This window comes from Neolamprologus multifasciatus, chromosome 6 (assembly GCF_963576455.1).
Source record: "Neolamprologus multifasciatus chromosome 6, fNeoMul1.2, whole genome shotgun sequence".
Classification (NCBI taxonomy): domain Eukaryota; kingdom Metazoa; phylum Chordata; class Actinopteri; order Cichliformes; family Cichlidae; genus Neolamprologus; species Neolamprologus multifasciatus.
In genome coordinates this window covers 22,015,372-22,028,322 of record NC_140444.1, presented here as the reverse complement: position 1 = coordinate 22,028,322, position 12,951 = coordinate 22,015,372, and the positions used below count along the sequence as shown (strand labels likewise).

Genomic DNA, 12,951 nt, shown 5'->3' with positions numbered 1-12,951 from the left:
TTAACAAGGGTAAACACAATTAGGCAATAATCAGGGACACACCTGATTAATCTTTTTGCTGCAACACAGTGATGTGAGATTGACCAGGTATGAGTCACATACAAAACTAACTGTTGTTTGTGTATGTTCCTTTAAGTATAATTGTCTACCCTTTAAAATGTAGGGGATAGGTTGTATCTATCTATATACCTAGAAAATAATCAGGTGTTGTATATTTTACCACCGTTCAGGGGTGGGTCTGTGACCCAGCGTTTTGTGTTATTTTGTATTGTTGATTTCTTATGTTAATATTATGTTAAAGTCATGTGGTATTCCTAAGTAAGGGTATAGTTGAGTTATTTTCTATTTTGTATTACTTATGAGACAATGTTCTAGTTCTAGTATCAAAGTTCTAGTATCATTATTAGTTTGTCTTTGTTTGGTTTGGTCTGGTTTATGTTTTTTCTACGCTTCCTCGTCTATGTAGGTCCCCTTGTGTCTCTCTTCTGTGTCCCTCTCCCTCTCTTGCTCCCTCTCTCTTTTGTCAAGCTTTCATGTCCCAGTTCACGTCTGTCGATACTTCCTGTTTCATTTTGAAAATCTTGTTTCTATGGTTAATGTGCTTAGTTTTACTTACCCCCTGTGGCGTCATGGTCATTTGTGTCAGATGTTTCTCCCCAGGTGTTTACGCTTCCCTTATTACCCTTCTGTGTATTTACATTCTTTAGTCTCTTCTGTTTTTTTTGTCGGGTCATCTGTGTGTTCATGTTCATGCTTCACGTCAATGATTTGCATGTTCCTGTCCAGATGTGATAGCAGGCAATGAGCCTTTAACATCTCTGGGGGATGGCCCACTCTTCTTTGCAGAAGGTTGGAGTAGAAGGTTAATCATTGTTCCAACTTTTCTCCATTTGTGGATTGCTGTTCTTTAATTGATGTTTTTTTTTCTTATTTTCTTTAAAAAAAAAAACTCACCTGGGTGTTGTCTGTTAACTGCTTAAGCTGCTAAGTCCTCTGATTTGTAATCATAGCAAGGTATTTCCATCTGTTTACCAGTTTGCAAACACTAAAGGGTGGAGACCGACATTACAGTGCATATGCAATGTTTTCTGATGACATAAAGATTAATGTTTACTTTAACTACTGGACAAATCTATTAAAATGTATTATTTCTGATACTTGTGATGAAATGAGTGCAGCATAATCATATCAGCTTGACCACAAAATAATTGGCAGAAATGTCTAATTTTTGAAACTGAGTGTTTGTTGAACCTTTTCATGAAACACATTAAATGTTAATTTGCATACATATTTTAATTTGTATTATATTTGACAAATCTATTTTTGTTTTGTTTGTGAGCGGGGTTTCAATTTATGGCTTAAAAACTATTTATTATGGGGCTTTTTTGGCAGGGGGTCAAAGTAATAATGTTGAGGATGGATTTAGAGGACCATTTCTAAACAAAGCTGATCCAGTAAGTGTAGGTGGTGGTGATTGACTGATGATGGAGTCTCTTTTTATTTCTCTATATAGTGAAGCCAGAGTCGAGCGGGGAGAGAGAGGGCTTGACTGGAACAGACTGTTTTCCTTGAGTTCACAACTGTCAAGAAAATGCAATAATAGTGAGCACAATCATCGTGCGTGTCTGGTACTTTTACAACAGTCATGTGAGAAAATAGGGGCACTGCATTAAATTATCAGCTCTTTATTAAGAAATGTTCACATATCACTGTCCAATCATGTTTTCATGTATTACTGGAAAAGTAAGTGACTTAATTGCAAATAAACAAAAAAAAAAATTTTAAAAAATTTACACATAAAACAAAACAAAACAGCATACCCCCAAAATTTGTATTTTAATGGAGGAAAAAGTAAGGACACTCTACCCCCCCTAATAACTAGTGTTGCCACCTTTGGCTGATATAACTTCAGTGAGACACCTTTTGTAGCCTTTTACCAGTCTCTGACATCAATCAGAAGAAAGTTTGCCCCACTCCTCACACACAGTAGACTTCATGATGGATTCTATGATGGTGAGCTGGCCAGGTGGTGCCTCAGATAAGCATCCCCAAACTATGATACTGCCACCTCCATGCTTCACAGTTGGTATGAAGTTCTTTTCTTGCAAGGCTGTATTTAGTTTATGCCAAACATGTCTACTGTTCTGGTTCCAAATAATTCCACTTTAGATTCATCTGTCCAAAGAACATTATTCCAGAGGTCATGGTGTTTGTCTACGTTTGTCCTGGCAAACTTCAGTCTGGTCTTAATGTTTCTCTTAGAGAGCAAAGGTTTCCTCCTTGCACACCTCCCATGAAAGTCAAACTTGTGTAGTCTCTTTCTGATAGTAGAGTCATGCGCTTTCACATCGACAGCAACCAGAGCCTCCTGTAGTTCCAGTGATGACATTTTAGGCTTTTTGATGACTTCTCTGAGCACCTTGCGGTCTGCTCTGGGGGTGAATTTGCTTGGAGGGCCAGACCTGGGCATGGTGACAGTTGTTTTGAATGTCCTCCACTTGTAAATACTTTTCCAGATGGTGGAATGGCTGATGTCAAATTCTTTTGAGATCTTTTAAAATCCCTTACCAGACTCACACAGTCTTAGGGCATCAGACAGTTATAGATCTCACTATGGTGCTCACCTCAACACTTCAAAAGTGAGGAGCATACCAAACTAAATCTGAGGTTGCAATAGGACAAGTCTCCTTTATAATGCTGGATAACGATGTACTGATCCTGTGTACCTGACGTGATACACCTGTATGTGATTTTAACCATTTTGAATAATAATAATAGAACTTAACAGAATAAAAGAAAACTCACCTATACCATTACTAAAGAATAGCACATGAATTTAACATATTATTAATATAAAAAATCAACAATATAAAATAACACAAAATGCTGGGCCACAGACCCACCCCTGAATGGTGGTAATATACAACACCTGATTATTTTCTAGTTTCTTTACATTTTTTAAAAAGCCAGAAGATAGATATATAGATAGATACAACCTGGTGACCATTACCTCTACATTTTAAAGGGTAGACAATTATACTTAAAGGAACATACACAAACAACGTTTAGTTTTGTATGTGACTCATACCTGGTCAATCTCACATCACTGTGTTGCAGCAAAAAGATTAATCAGGTGTGTCCCTGATTATTGCCTAATTGTGTTTACCCTTGTTAAGATGAGAAGTTTTTCTAAGAATTACAATTTCCCAACAGTTACGCAAATGAGATTAAATCATCTCCTGCAACTATGTATAAAAAGCTCTGCTGTCAGTACAACATTACCACAATCATCCACATCTCTGAGACAGTCTGCTGAAGTTGTGAAGACCTGACGGTAACATTTCTCATCAATCTCTTATTGCTTCTCTGTTTTCAGTGTAATGTTGGTTGAATGGTGATTTTGCAAATGGTTTTGACCACATCTCATCAGAATTATTGTCAACAGGTGAAATCACTGAAACCATGATCAAGGTTGTGTTTCTGCTTGGATGCCTGCTGAGCCTTGCTCTGGCAAATCCTGTAAGTGTAATATGACTGTAGACTGTGCTAGTGATGTTATCTGTAATATATGAATATATCTTGCACTGTGTGTGTAACTGTGTAACCAGAGACTGTGTCAGTGCTCCTATCTTGTCATATCCAAACAATACATTTACATGTTTGTTTTTAAACAGAATGACTCAGCACTTGAGCGCGATGCACGTTCTTCATCTGGGGAGGAGGTGAGTCTCATGTTTGTCTTTCTAGGTTTGAACATTAGACACACTTGACTCTCTGATATTTACATATCTCTAAGAAGTTATTCACCAGAGAATGCATTATCACATGTAATAATATATATTACTGATTCTCTTGCAGACTACTGGGACTTCCCTAAATCGTCTTACCCTCCTACTACCTCTTCTACTGAATCCAACACTTCTGCAGAATTCAACGCTCCTTGCTTTGCTTCTTGCTGCTATACGATAAGCTGCTCCTTAACCAACAGCTACAACTGCCACAAAGGATGAATTGAAAATGAACCAACAATGAATAAAAACCTATGTTAAATTGCACTGGGATTTTTTTATTTATTTACACGATTACTGAAAATCCCCGCTTAATTCTGAGTGACTCGGTCAAAAAAAAAAAAAGGAACAGATTATTCTAGTCAATATAAACAACATCTCCTTGTTCATGCAGTTTCTCCCAAATCAACCAAATAATTCAGTATGCATTATCACAGAATATGTAGCATATTTATAGATACCTATGTTTGTTAAAAACCATATAAATAGAGATTTTATTAAGGCTTGCCTGGAGAGGTCACAGATGTTTTGCAGGATCATTCATCATCCCTCCAGTCCAGAAGAAAGAGAATACAGAAACAGCTTGTTTTGGATGGGAAGACTAAGATGTTTTCTTTAAAAAAGCATTAATTGTGAGGAAATATTTAAAATATAGAGTTTGTATGTCACAAACAGTAGATTTGCTACTAATTGTATTTTCGCAACAGGAATGCATTATGCTAACTGGATTACAGTTTAAGAAAAGCTCGGCACAACACCACAATATTATTACAGTCCACTTGATTCTTTAAGGTAGTATGCCAGTACTATACTATATAAACTATATACTATACTATGCTATACTATATACTATACCAGTGGTTCTCAAACCTTTCAAAAGGAGTACCACCACATAAAATATATGGAAGTACCACCCTTATGACCAATATTAAAGTACAGTATATACATTTTTCATGAGACAATTTTATTTCTTATATGAATGTTATTTATTTTAACTGTCAAAAACAGCATGTGACAAGTGATAATGATAACAACTGCACTGCATTAAACAGTCACAGCAGGTTGGATAGCCAATCTTTAAGAGATGACCTGATGAAACCTGCTCCTGGGTCCAAACTACTCTGAGTTTAATAAGGCTGTTGTGTTTTTAACATGTTTTAATGCTTAGTATCTTGTTCTATTTAATCTGAGGAAGCCCCTAAAAAAAGTCAGTGAACACTGTGGACCTGTCTCGGATTTTCTCATCACTATTCATTTTAAAGCTCAGTTTTTAAATGATGTAACTGCAGCCCAGCCCATGCAGCAGTGTTTTTAATGACTAGCCTTATATTGCAGTTGTTCTTCTCACTGAAGTTTAGTCCGTTTACAGCATCCTGCCATGCAATTAACCATCAGGAACCCTCATGTTAATGATTATTGAGTAGAAAAAAGTTAGCGTTCATGCTCCAGCTTCACTGTGTTTATGCTAGGCTAACCATAGCTGTGTAGCTAGCCACCACACAGCACATCATTATATACCAGCTCGCCCAACTTCAGTAACCCTACAAACGCCACTGCTGTTTAGTTTTCTGTCTTCATTTTTGTCGGAAGTGATAGCAGAGCTGTAGGTTTAAATTTTTGCTGTGGGATTTCAGCCAACGACATGTGCGGATTGCGGCACAGCGGCACCGCAATCCCGCCCATACGGTAAAAAAAATACATTTGTCCTGGCCAAAATATATTTCAAATATATGTTGTGTTTGTGATGCTCAAAAAATATATATTTTTGAAATTGAAAATATATTTTTTTCAAACCAAAATACATTTCAAAAGATATTTCAGGTTGAAGAAAATACATTTCCAACCTTACAGTAGAATGTATATCAAAGTATCCTTTATTTAAAATGTATTTAGTGCAATAATGATGATAATAATAATAATATTAATAATAATAATAATAATACTAAAAGTAACATGTTTTATGTACATCTGCAAAAAACAGTTGGATTCAAACAAAACAGTCAAAGGTTTAGCAAGAATTAGGCTGTTTATTCATTTGCTTACAGTATTTCACATTACACAATATCTTACTATAATGTAGCGTTCACTTGACTTTGAAATTATCTGTCAGTGATACAGTAAACAAGATACAACAACTACTATGTACACTTTAGTTTTTGACAATATATACAATACAGTATTTAAAGGAACACACTCCACTTTTTTTGGAAATAGGCTCATTCTCCATCTCCCCCAGAGTTAAAAATGCAGCGTCTTCTTTCTAGATCCGTATGTTAATAGGGCTCTGGAGCGTGATCTTACCGGATGGGGCGTAGCCAGGATTTTTGGTTGAGGTGCCATATTAGCAGGCCAAACAAATGCTTGCTGTGTGGTCGGTTGTAATGTTAGATTGCACTACTGGCAAAGGAATAAGCTTGAAAACGGGCTCTTTTCTTTTTTCATTGGAAGCATCATGAGGGAGCTTATGTGTTGGATGTTACCAAAAGAAGGTGTCTAGCCTGGATAGCAGCTGTGACACGAGCTGATATTCAGTTCTCTACCAGCCACAGATATCTGTTGGTGTGCTTCAGTATTTTCATTCTGGTAAGTTCTAAATAAGTTCATATTACTAAGTTCATATTTTTATTTTCAATACGCTCTGAGGTCATAGCAAATTAGAACAAACATGCAGAACTACCTTTATTTATAGAGAAGCTAATTATTTGGCATTATTGCAGGCAAACCAGTCTATGAAATGATTGAAACAAATCCTGACTGGGTTCCAACAAGGGGTGATTCTAGGATAAGAGCTTTGGGGGTGCTGAGCACCCAGAGAGCTGCCCAGCCAGGCAAGATAAACCTGTCTCTGCCGGTCCCTGCATCCTTAAATGTTGTCCCGAGTTCTCTCTGACTGTCACTTTGGTGCATTTAAACCCCTGTTCCTCCCTGTCTTCATCGTCTGTTGTCTTTGTCTCCGTTATCATAATTTTACCATCTCTGTGCAAGTCTGCAAATTTCTTTATTAAATCATAAGATTCTTAAATTCATCAAGTCTCTCTGTGCCTGGGTCCTCGTCACAAAACCTGACATCACTGTTTTGTGCATTTTAACACAATTTAATCCCCACATTTGTGAAAGAAAAGCAAAACACTTTTTTGAAAAGTCTGTAACAAAACCATCAAATCTGATCAAGGTTATTTAAATGCTGCAAAAGAAGAATGGATTGGAATAAAATACATATCCTAACCTTAATTGCTGGGGGAGAATAATGAGTGATGCTCACAGTGAGTAAAAAGTAAACAGAGTACATTTTTTGGACAGAGATTCACTTTTAATGTGTATGTATAATATAATACAGATACATAAAAACACTCCCAAAACAGAATAAATTATTACAAATAAATTATTACAAAATATTAATAAAAACTATAATATAATATATGGAGGCAACTTTGCCTGTGGTAGAATGTATACAATGTATGAAAAAATCTTTATTGCAGATACTAATTTTACTAATTTAATAATAATAATTTTGTGTTGTAAGATTTATGACTTTCATGCTTTCACAGTGGTCCTTAGGAGAGCTTGACATTTTTATCAGGTGGTACACACTGTAAAAAGTTTGAGAAACACTGATAAGTGTATGTGTGCTTTTGGAAAACATTTATAGCTGCTGTACAGAATCTTTGAAACAAGCTTAAAACATTTTTAGAATATAAACAGAGCATCTGCTTCTCTTTACAGCTCCTCACTCCACCAGGGCTGTTTGGCACTTTCTGATAGTGTGCAAATGTGATGTATGTACTGCGTCAGTCATACAGACAACTGGACGGTCCAAAAGTTGGCCTACCTATTACTGGCTGAGGTTTTAGTGGAGTTGTGGCTGAACCACATAAAAATATATCATAATTTTAATCTCCCCAAACAATTATAATGTTATGTTGAAATGTTGTTAAAGAGGGTCAAAAATGTTTCAACCCAGTTTGTTTTGCAGATTCTGTATAGCAGCTTTAATATAAGGAGACCAAACTTCCAGATTGTATGAATAAAATTTTTTTTTTTCTCTTTGTCAGTTTAACAGTTTCTGTTTTGCCGGTCACCAATGTTCCCTCTAATTTTTCACGTGTCTGAGCAAACACACAAACTCCCTGAGCGATCCCTTGGACCACTGACATCAGACATGTGCACTGTGGTCACACCAGCATCTAATCCATCCAAGTTACATGGTTCATTAAAATAATCAAATTACAGCATTTACATTTATGTTAGACTACTTTTAATTAACTGCTTTAGCCCACTTACAATGAAAATTTAAAAAAAATCTAGTCATTGACCTGTGTAGTATATTAACACTATTGGAAGTAAAAACTCCAAGTTCGAAAACACAACTTTTTTTTTTTTTTTTTTTTTAAATAAAGCTCTTACTTGTATTATGAGTCTGTGGTCTGGGAGAGAGTCCTGTAACTCTCTGTCTGCAAAATACAGTATATAATGACCAATGTTCGGCAATTAATTATATAGTTACTTCTTCAAAAAAGTAACTGAGTTTTGCAAACAACAAAGTTTTTTGCAGCTATTTTTATTAAATGCAGCCAAGGCATTTTTAAATAAACATTTCAAACTATTTACAGAACAATCAGCTGTTCTGCATCAAATTTGATGCCACACAAATTATTTGTGCCACTCCGCCCTCACTCCTAAAACTTTCCCCCGTTTCTTAACAACTAGATGCCACGTTGCCATATCATTTTTTGATTGGTCGACATGGTACTTTTTTGGACAAATAGGAAAGGGAGAGGGGGTGGAGGTTTTTTTTGCTCACAGGCGGGGAGTGCTTTCAAGCCTTTTTTTCTTCTAAAACGCTGTTTTTACCGTTTCTTCCCGTTTCTTCCTGCAGTAAATATAAACAACAATAGTATTCAGCAATGAAACCAAACATTGCAGATATTTTTTATCATAACTCTGGTTTTACGTGGCCTATCAACACAATTTAAAAACTGGTATAAAGTCCACACTTTTCCCGTCAATTGTTCCGTCTGTCCTGCTCACATCTCCAATGGTTGTCCACGTTGTCATTAACGTGGCTTCACTCCACATCAGCCACGCCGCTTTGCTAGTTAAAACACCGGTGTCGGCACATAAAGACGCTGTCATAGCCTGACAACGACGTTGATTAGCTGCATATATACGAATGTGAATCACATTATTGGCTGGACTATGGGATAAGGTGGCATTGTTCTAATCCCATACGGGAGCAGCCAGTCACTTATTGACTAACACTGTAAAACAGAATTGTTAAAGTATTAATTTTAATTTCAATTCAGGTTAGATTTTTTTTTGTGCGCAACGCAGATTTTCTGTGCGCAGAGACCGTGCCAGCAGTGCGCAATTGCGTACGTGCGCAGCTTAGAGGGAACATTGCCACTATTCCCTGTCTGTTTTCTTACCTGGTTCTTCCTGACCTTGTACTTTCTCCTCACGTTCCCCTCTTTCCTCTCTCCCTCTTTGGACTGACAATCATACACAAATAGATTGTATTCAATTAGATGAAAAATTAAATTAATGTGAAAAAAATTATATTAAGATCACTATAAAAAGTCCTCTCTCAGTGTACTTTCAACCAAAAGGCAAATAACCAAACCACATGAACATCTAATAAAAGATATAAACATTGAAACACTGATCCAACATTGTTCCTGATTCACGGATCATTTGATTTTACACTTTTACCTGAATGTGGCTCCTTTTTTTGAAAAAACTTTCTTATATCCATTATGAACCTGGCTGTCTCTCTGTACACACACACACACACACAACAGGAGTTATAAGGTTAATGGGCATTCAGTCAGTTAGCTAGTTAGTATCCATTTCAAACAGGACAGTGGTAACCAACAGTAGGCTGCGGACAATTTAAAGTTTTAGATTTTAAATAGGCTGTATACATTTCAATGGGAGCAACAGGACGGTCAAATGTCGCTATATTTACTACAGAGCAGGACGGATTGTAGAGTAGCAAACATTGTCAGAAAACACGCTTTCAACACTGCAGTTTACCTGGTGTAATGTTTTTCAGCTAAAAAGAAACATGGTCTGACTCCTACCTAACTATATAAAGAGTAACTGAAGGTTAAATGCAGCTAATATGTCCTGTTTTAAGCCAGGCACTTACACCTCCGCTCCGCTGCGTCTCAGCCACCATCGCTCTGGCAGCAAGAGCGCTAGAGCCAGAGCGGGGAGAGCTGGAACAAACCATTTTGGGAGGGGGGTTATCTATACTTTTGTTGTTAAAATGTTACGTCTCAAACAAGTACAGTACTGTATGCTTTTTATATTTTTAGTAGTGTGTCACACAAACAGCAAATATTGTCAAAAAAAGTAAGAAATCTTTGGGGGTGCTTTGATTCATTTTCATTCAAAAATGGGCTAAAATCGCCCCTGGTTCCAACACTACACATGGGGCACTACGAAATCTTTGCTTCAAACTACATGCTACATACCACCATGCCAGTCAGATTACTTATTCCATGTGAGGGTGAAAAGGTGACCCTCCTGGATAAGATGGCAAAGCGTTTTAGTGAACATGTGCCCCAGTGTGTTAGTAAAACCAGGGAAAATACTCTTGTTAAATACTCTTAAAAGTCTTGTGCTGTATATGTAGTGATACATTTTCAAAAGAGACAGTAAATTACAGAATGCTAGTAGTGGGTGATATTATATAAATGCTGTCATGATTTTATGTAAACATTTTGTTATTTGTAAACTATACATGACATTAATTCTACATTGTAACTGATGTGATGTTCTACAAAGTGCTTTTAATTAAACATTTGTTTGTTTCTTTATTCAACTTTTGAACAGTGGTAATTAGTAAGTACATAATCAGTAAATGCAAATTATTTACATGCCCCCCTAAATTAAAACATTATGGGTTATTCAGAACAGAACTATGCTTGGAAAAATATTTTCCCATCAGTTGATCCAACTCCACAGTAGCAGGTGGAATTTTTCTGTTTTGAGGATGGCTCCTTTTACCTGTCACTACAGATGGTCTGTTTATGTTTTGATTGAGAGCCTTTTTTTGGGCAGCTGAAGAGGAGAAGTCTATCGAAATCTATAGAAATCAAATATTCCTCATAAAGTTCTTCCCATATCTTTTGTAGAAGTTCCAATAAATGTGTGGTACTTGCAGATTGCTTTGCTTTTACTCTTCTGCCCAGTTCATCCCAATTTATTTTGTGACCCAGAAAGAATAATAAGAGTAATATCAAAACTAACTAGCTGCCGCCATTGTTGGAAACTGAGCAGGGCCGTGCTATGAATTCTGGGACAGAGCTTCTTCTTCTTCGGGGTTTAACGGCAGCTGGCATCCTTTACATGCAGTGCTGCCGTCTTCTGTTTCAGTCTGTTATTACACTCTTAAATCCTACTACTTATTCCTGCGTCTTTTGGGATCTTACAAAGCTTCAAACGACGCGTCGACTATTAAATTAGTCGTCGACAATTTTGATAGTCGACGTAATCGTGACTAGTCGACTAATCGTGGCAGCCCTACTGTCAAACCTGCAGCTTGAAGTCTTCTCTTCACAGTTGAAACAGAGACTTACTTACTACAACTACTACTACAAGCTGTGCTTGAAGCTGTTGTCCTGTGAGCTGCCTATCACGCATGCTGTTAACTCTCAGAAACTTGTCCTCTGATTCAGTTGTGGCTTTGTGTCTGCCAGACCTCTTCCCCAGTTTGCATCAGTTTCTGAGTGCCTTTTGATTGTAAAGGAAACTACTCACTGACACCTTGACTTCCGTTGTAATTTCCATGTAGGAAAGAGCTACATTTTTAAGTTTTATTAAAATTGTTAATTAACTTTTTCTCACCATTTTTGTACAAACACACTACTTTCTGCAGTACAATACGATTCAACTGATACTCATAAGGGAATGGTGCATTAGTGTGTTCCAACACTGCTTTTATGCAGACAGAGGGGATTGTAAGTAATCCAGAAAAGTTGGAACACCTGTAGGAATTAGTAGCAACAGCTTTCAAGGCTTGATCAACCTCCATTGCCTCAGAACAGCTTTAAATTGTTAACCCATTTTGTGTTCCCTGAAAAAGGCCTTTTTGTATAATTCTGAAATGTACATTATTGTTAAGTTTTGGGTAACTTTTTTTTAACCTCTAACAGTTCACCACTTACCTTTATACCATTTCAAGCTATCCATCGACTTGAATGACTTGAATTGCAATAAATAGCTGGAAAAATTGTGGTGTTCTAAAATGTTTGACCGGTAGCAGCAGTAAATTGGGCTGGATATTGCAATTACTAAATTTATATTTTTAATACAATAGTGTCTTTTTATTGTAAGCAAGCACATAAAAGAAGTATAAAAATAAAAAAAACTAAATACCTAATGCCTCACTATTATTTTTACTGTGGATTATGAAAACCATTATAGGCTATCTGTTCACTTAAACATTGAGATCTAAAGTGCAGTTGAATAAATATAGTCTTATTGGATGATGAGTCTACCAAAAGAGAAGGAGTGAGTGAAACAAAGAGATGGCTGAGTGAGCTACACTGACTCATATCAGTAGAGAGAAAGCGTCACTTTACTGTGAAGTTGTTAATTATTTCAATAGAAACTACCTCTACTTTCAGTCTGTTGACTCTAGAAGGTCAAACACTTGGTTGGTGGATGAGCTTTTTCATGAATTTCTCAAGGGTCTGGATGTTGTGAGGTTTTCTAGTTTGACACACCTCTTTAATATTGCATTGAAGTAAGTCCTCTGGATTGGCAGACTGGGGTGAAGTTTCCCCTCTTCAAGAAAGGGAACTTTAGGGTGTGCTTCAAGGGGAGGATCACACTCCTCAGTCTCCCAAAGAAGATCTATGGCAGTTTATTGGAGGAGAAAGTCCATCCTTTAGTTATGTGACACACAGCATTTTGGAAATATTTTCTTCCATCAGAAACATTTAAAAAACAAGAAGATCAACTTACTATTTGCAGTGTTCGTAACAAGTAGGTCTTTGAAATGAAAACCACTTTATTTGAAAAGATAAGTAAATCTAAGTCTTTCAGCATTATAAATGGGATGTGGATAAATGGTCTGACTCTAATGCTTTTTTGCAAGAAGAAAAAATATAGAAAGAAAAAGAAAACATATAGCAGGAGGATAGTGCTAGCACCT

At 36.6% G+C, this 12,951-nt stretch overlaps 2 long non-coding RNA genes across 2 annotated transcripts; one reads left to right on the top strand and one right to left on the bottom strand.

Moving 5' to 3' along the window:
* Window positions 1-3,253: 3,253 nt before the first annotated feature.
* LOC146516951 (uncharacterized) lies at window positions 3,254-4,055 on the top strand. The gene is made up of 4 exons (XR_014874617.1): window positions 3,254-3,334; window positions 3,446-3,519; window positions 3,675-3,722; window positions 3,859-4,055. It is a non-coding gene; the product is annotated as an uncharacterized LOC146516951 (long non-coding RNA).
* A 4,735-nt stretch (window positions 4,056-8,790) lies between these two features.
* On the bottom strand, window positions 8,791-10,334 carry LOC146516950 (uncharacterized). The gene is made up of 2 exons (XR_014874631.1): window positions 9,822-10,334; window positions 8,791-9,559 (listed from the first exon to the last, which is right to left on the bottom strand). It is a non-coding gene; the product is annotated as an uncharacterized LOC146516950 (long non-coding RNA).
* Window positions 10,335-12,951: the final 2,617 nt, after the last annotated feature.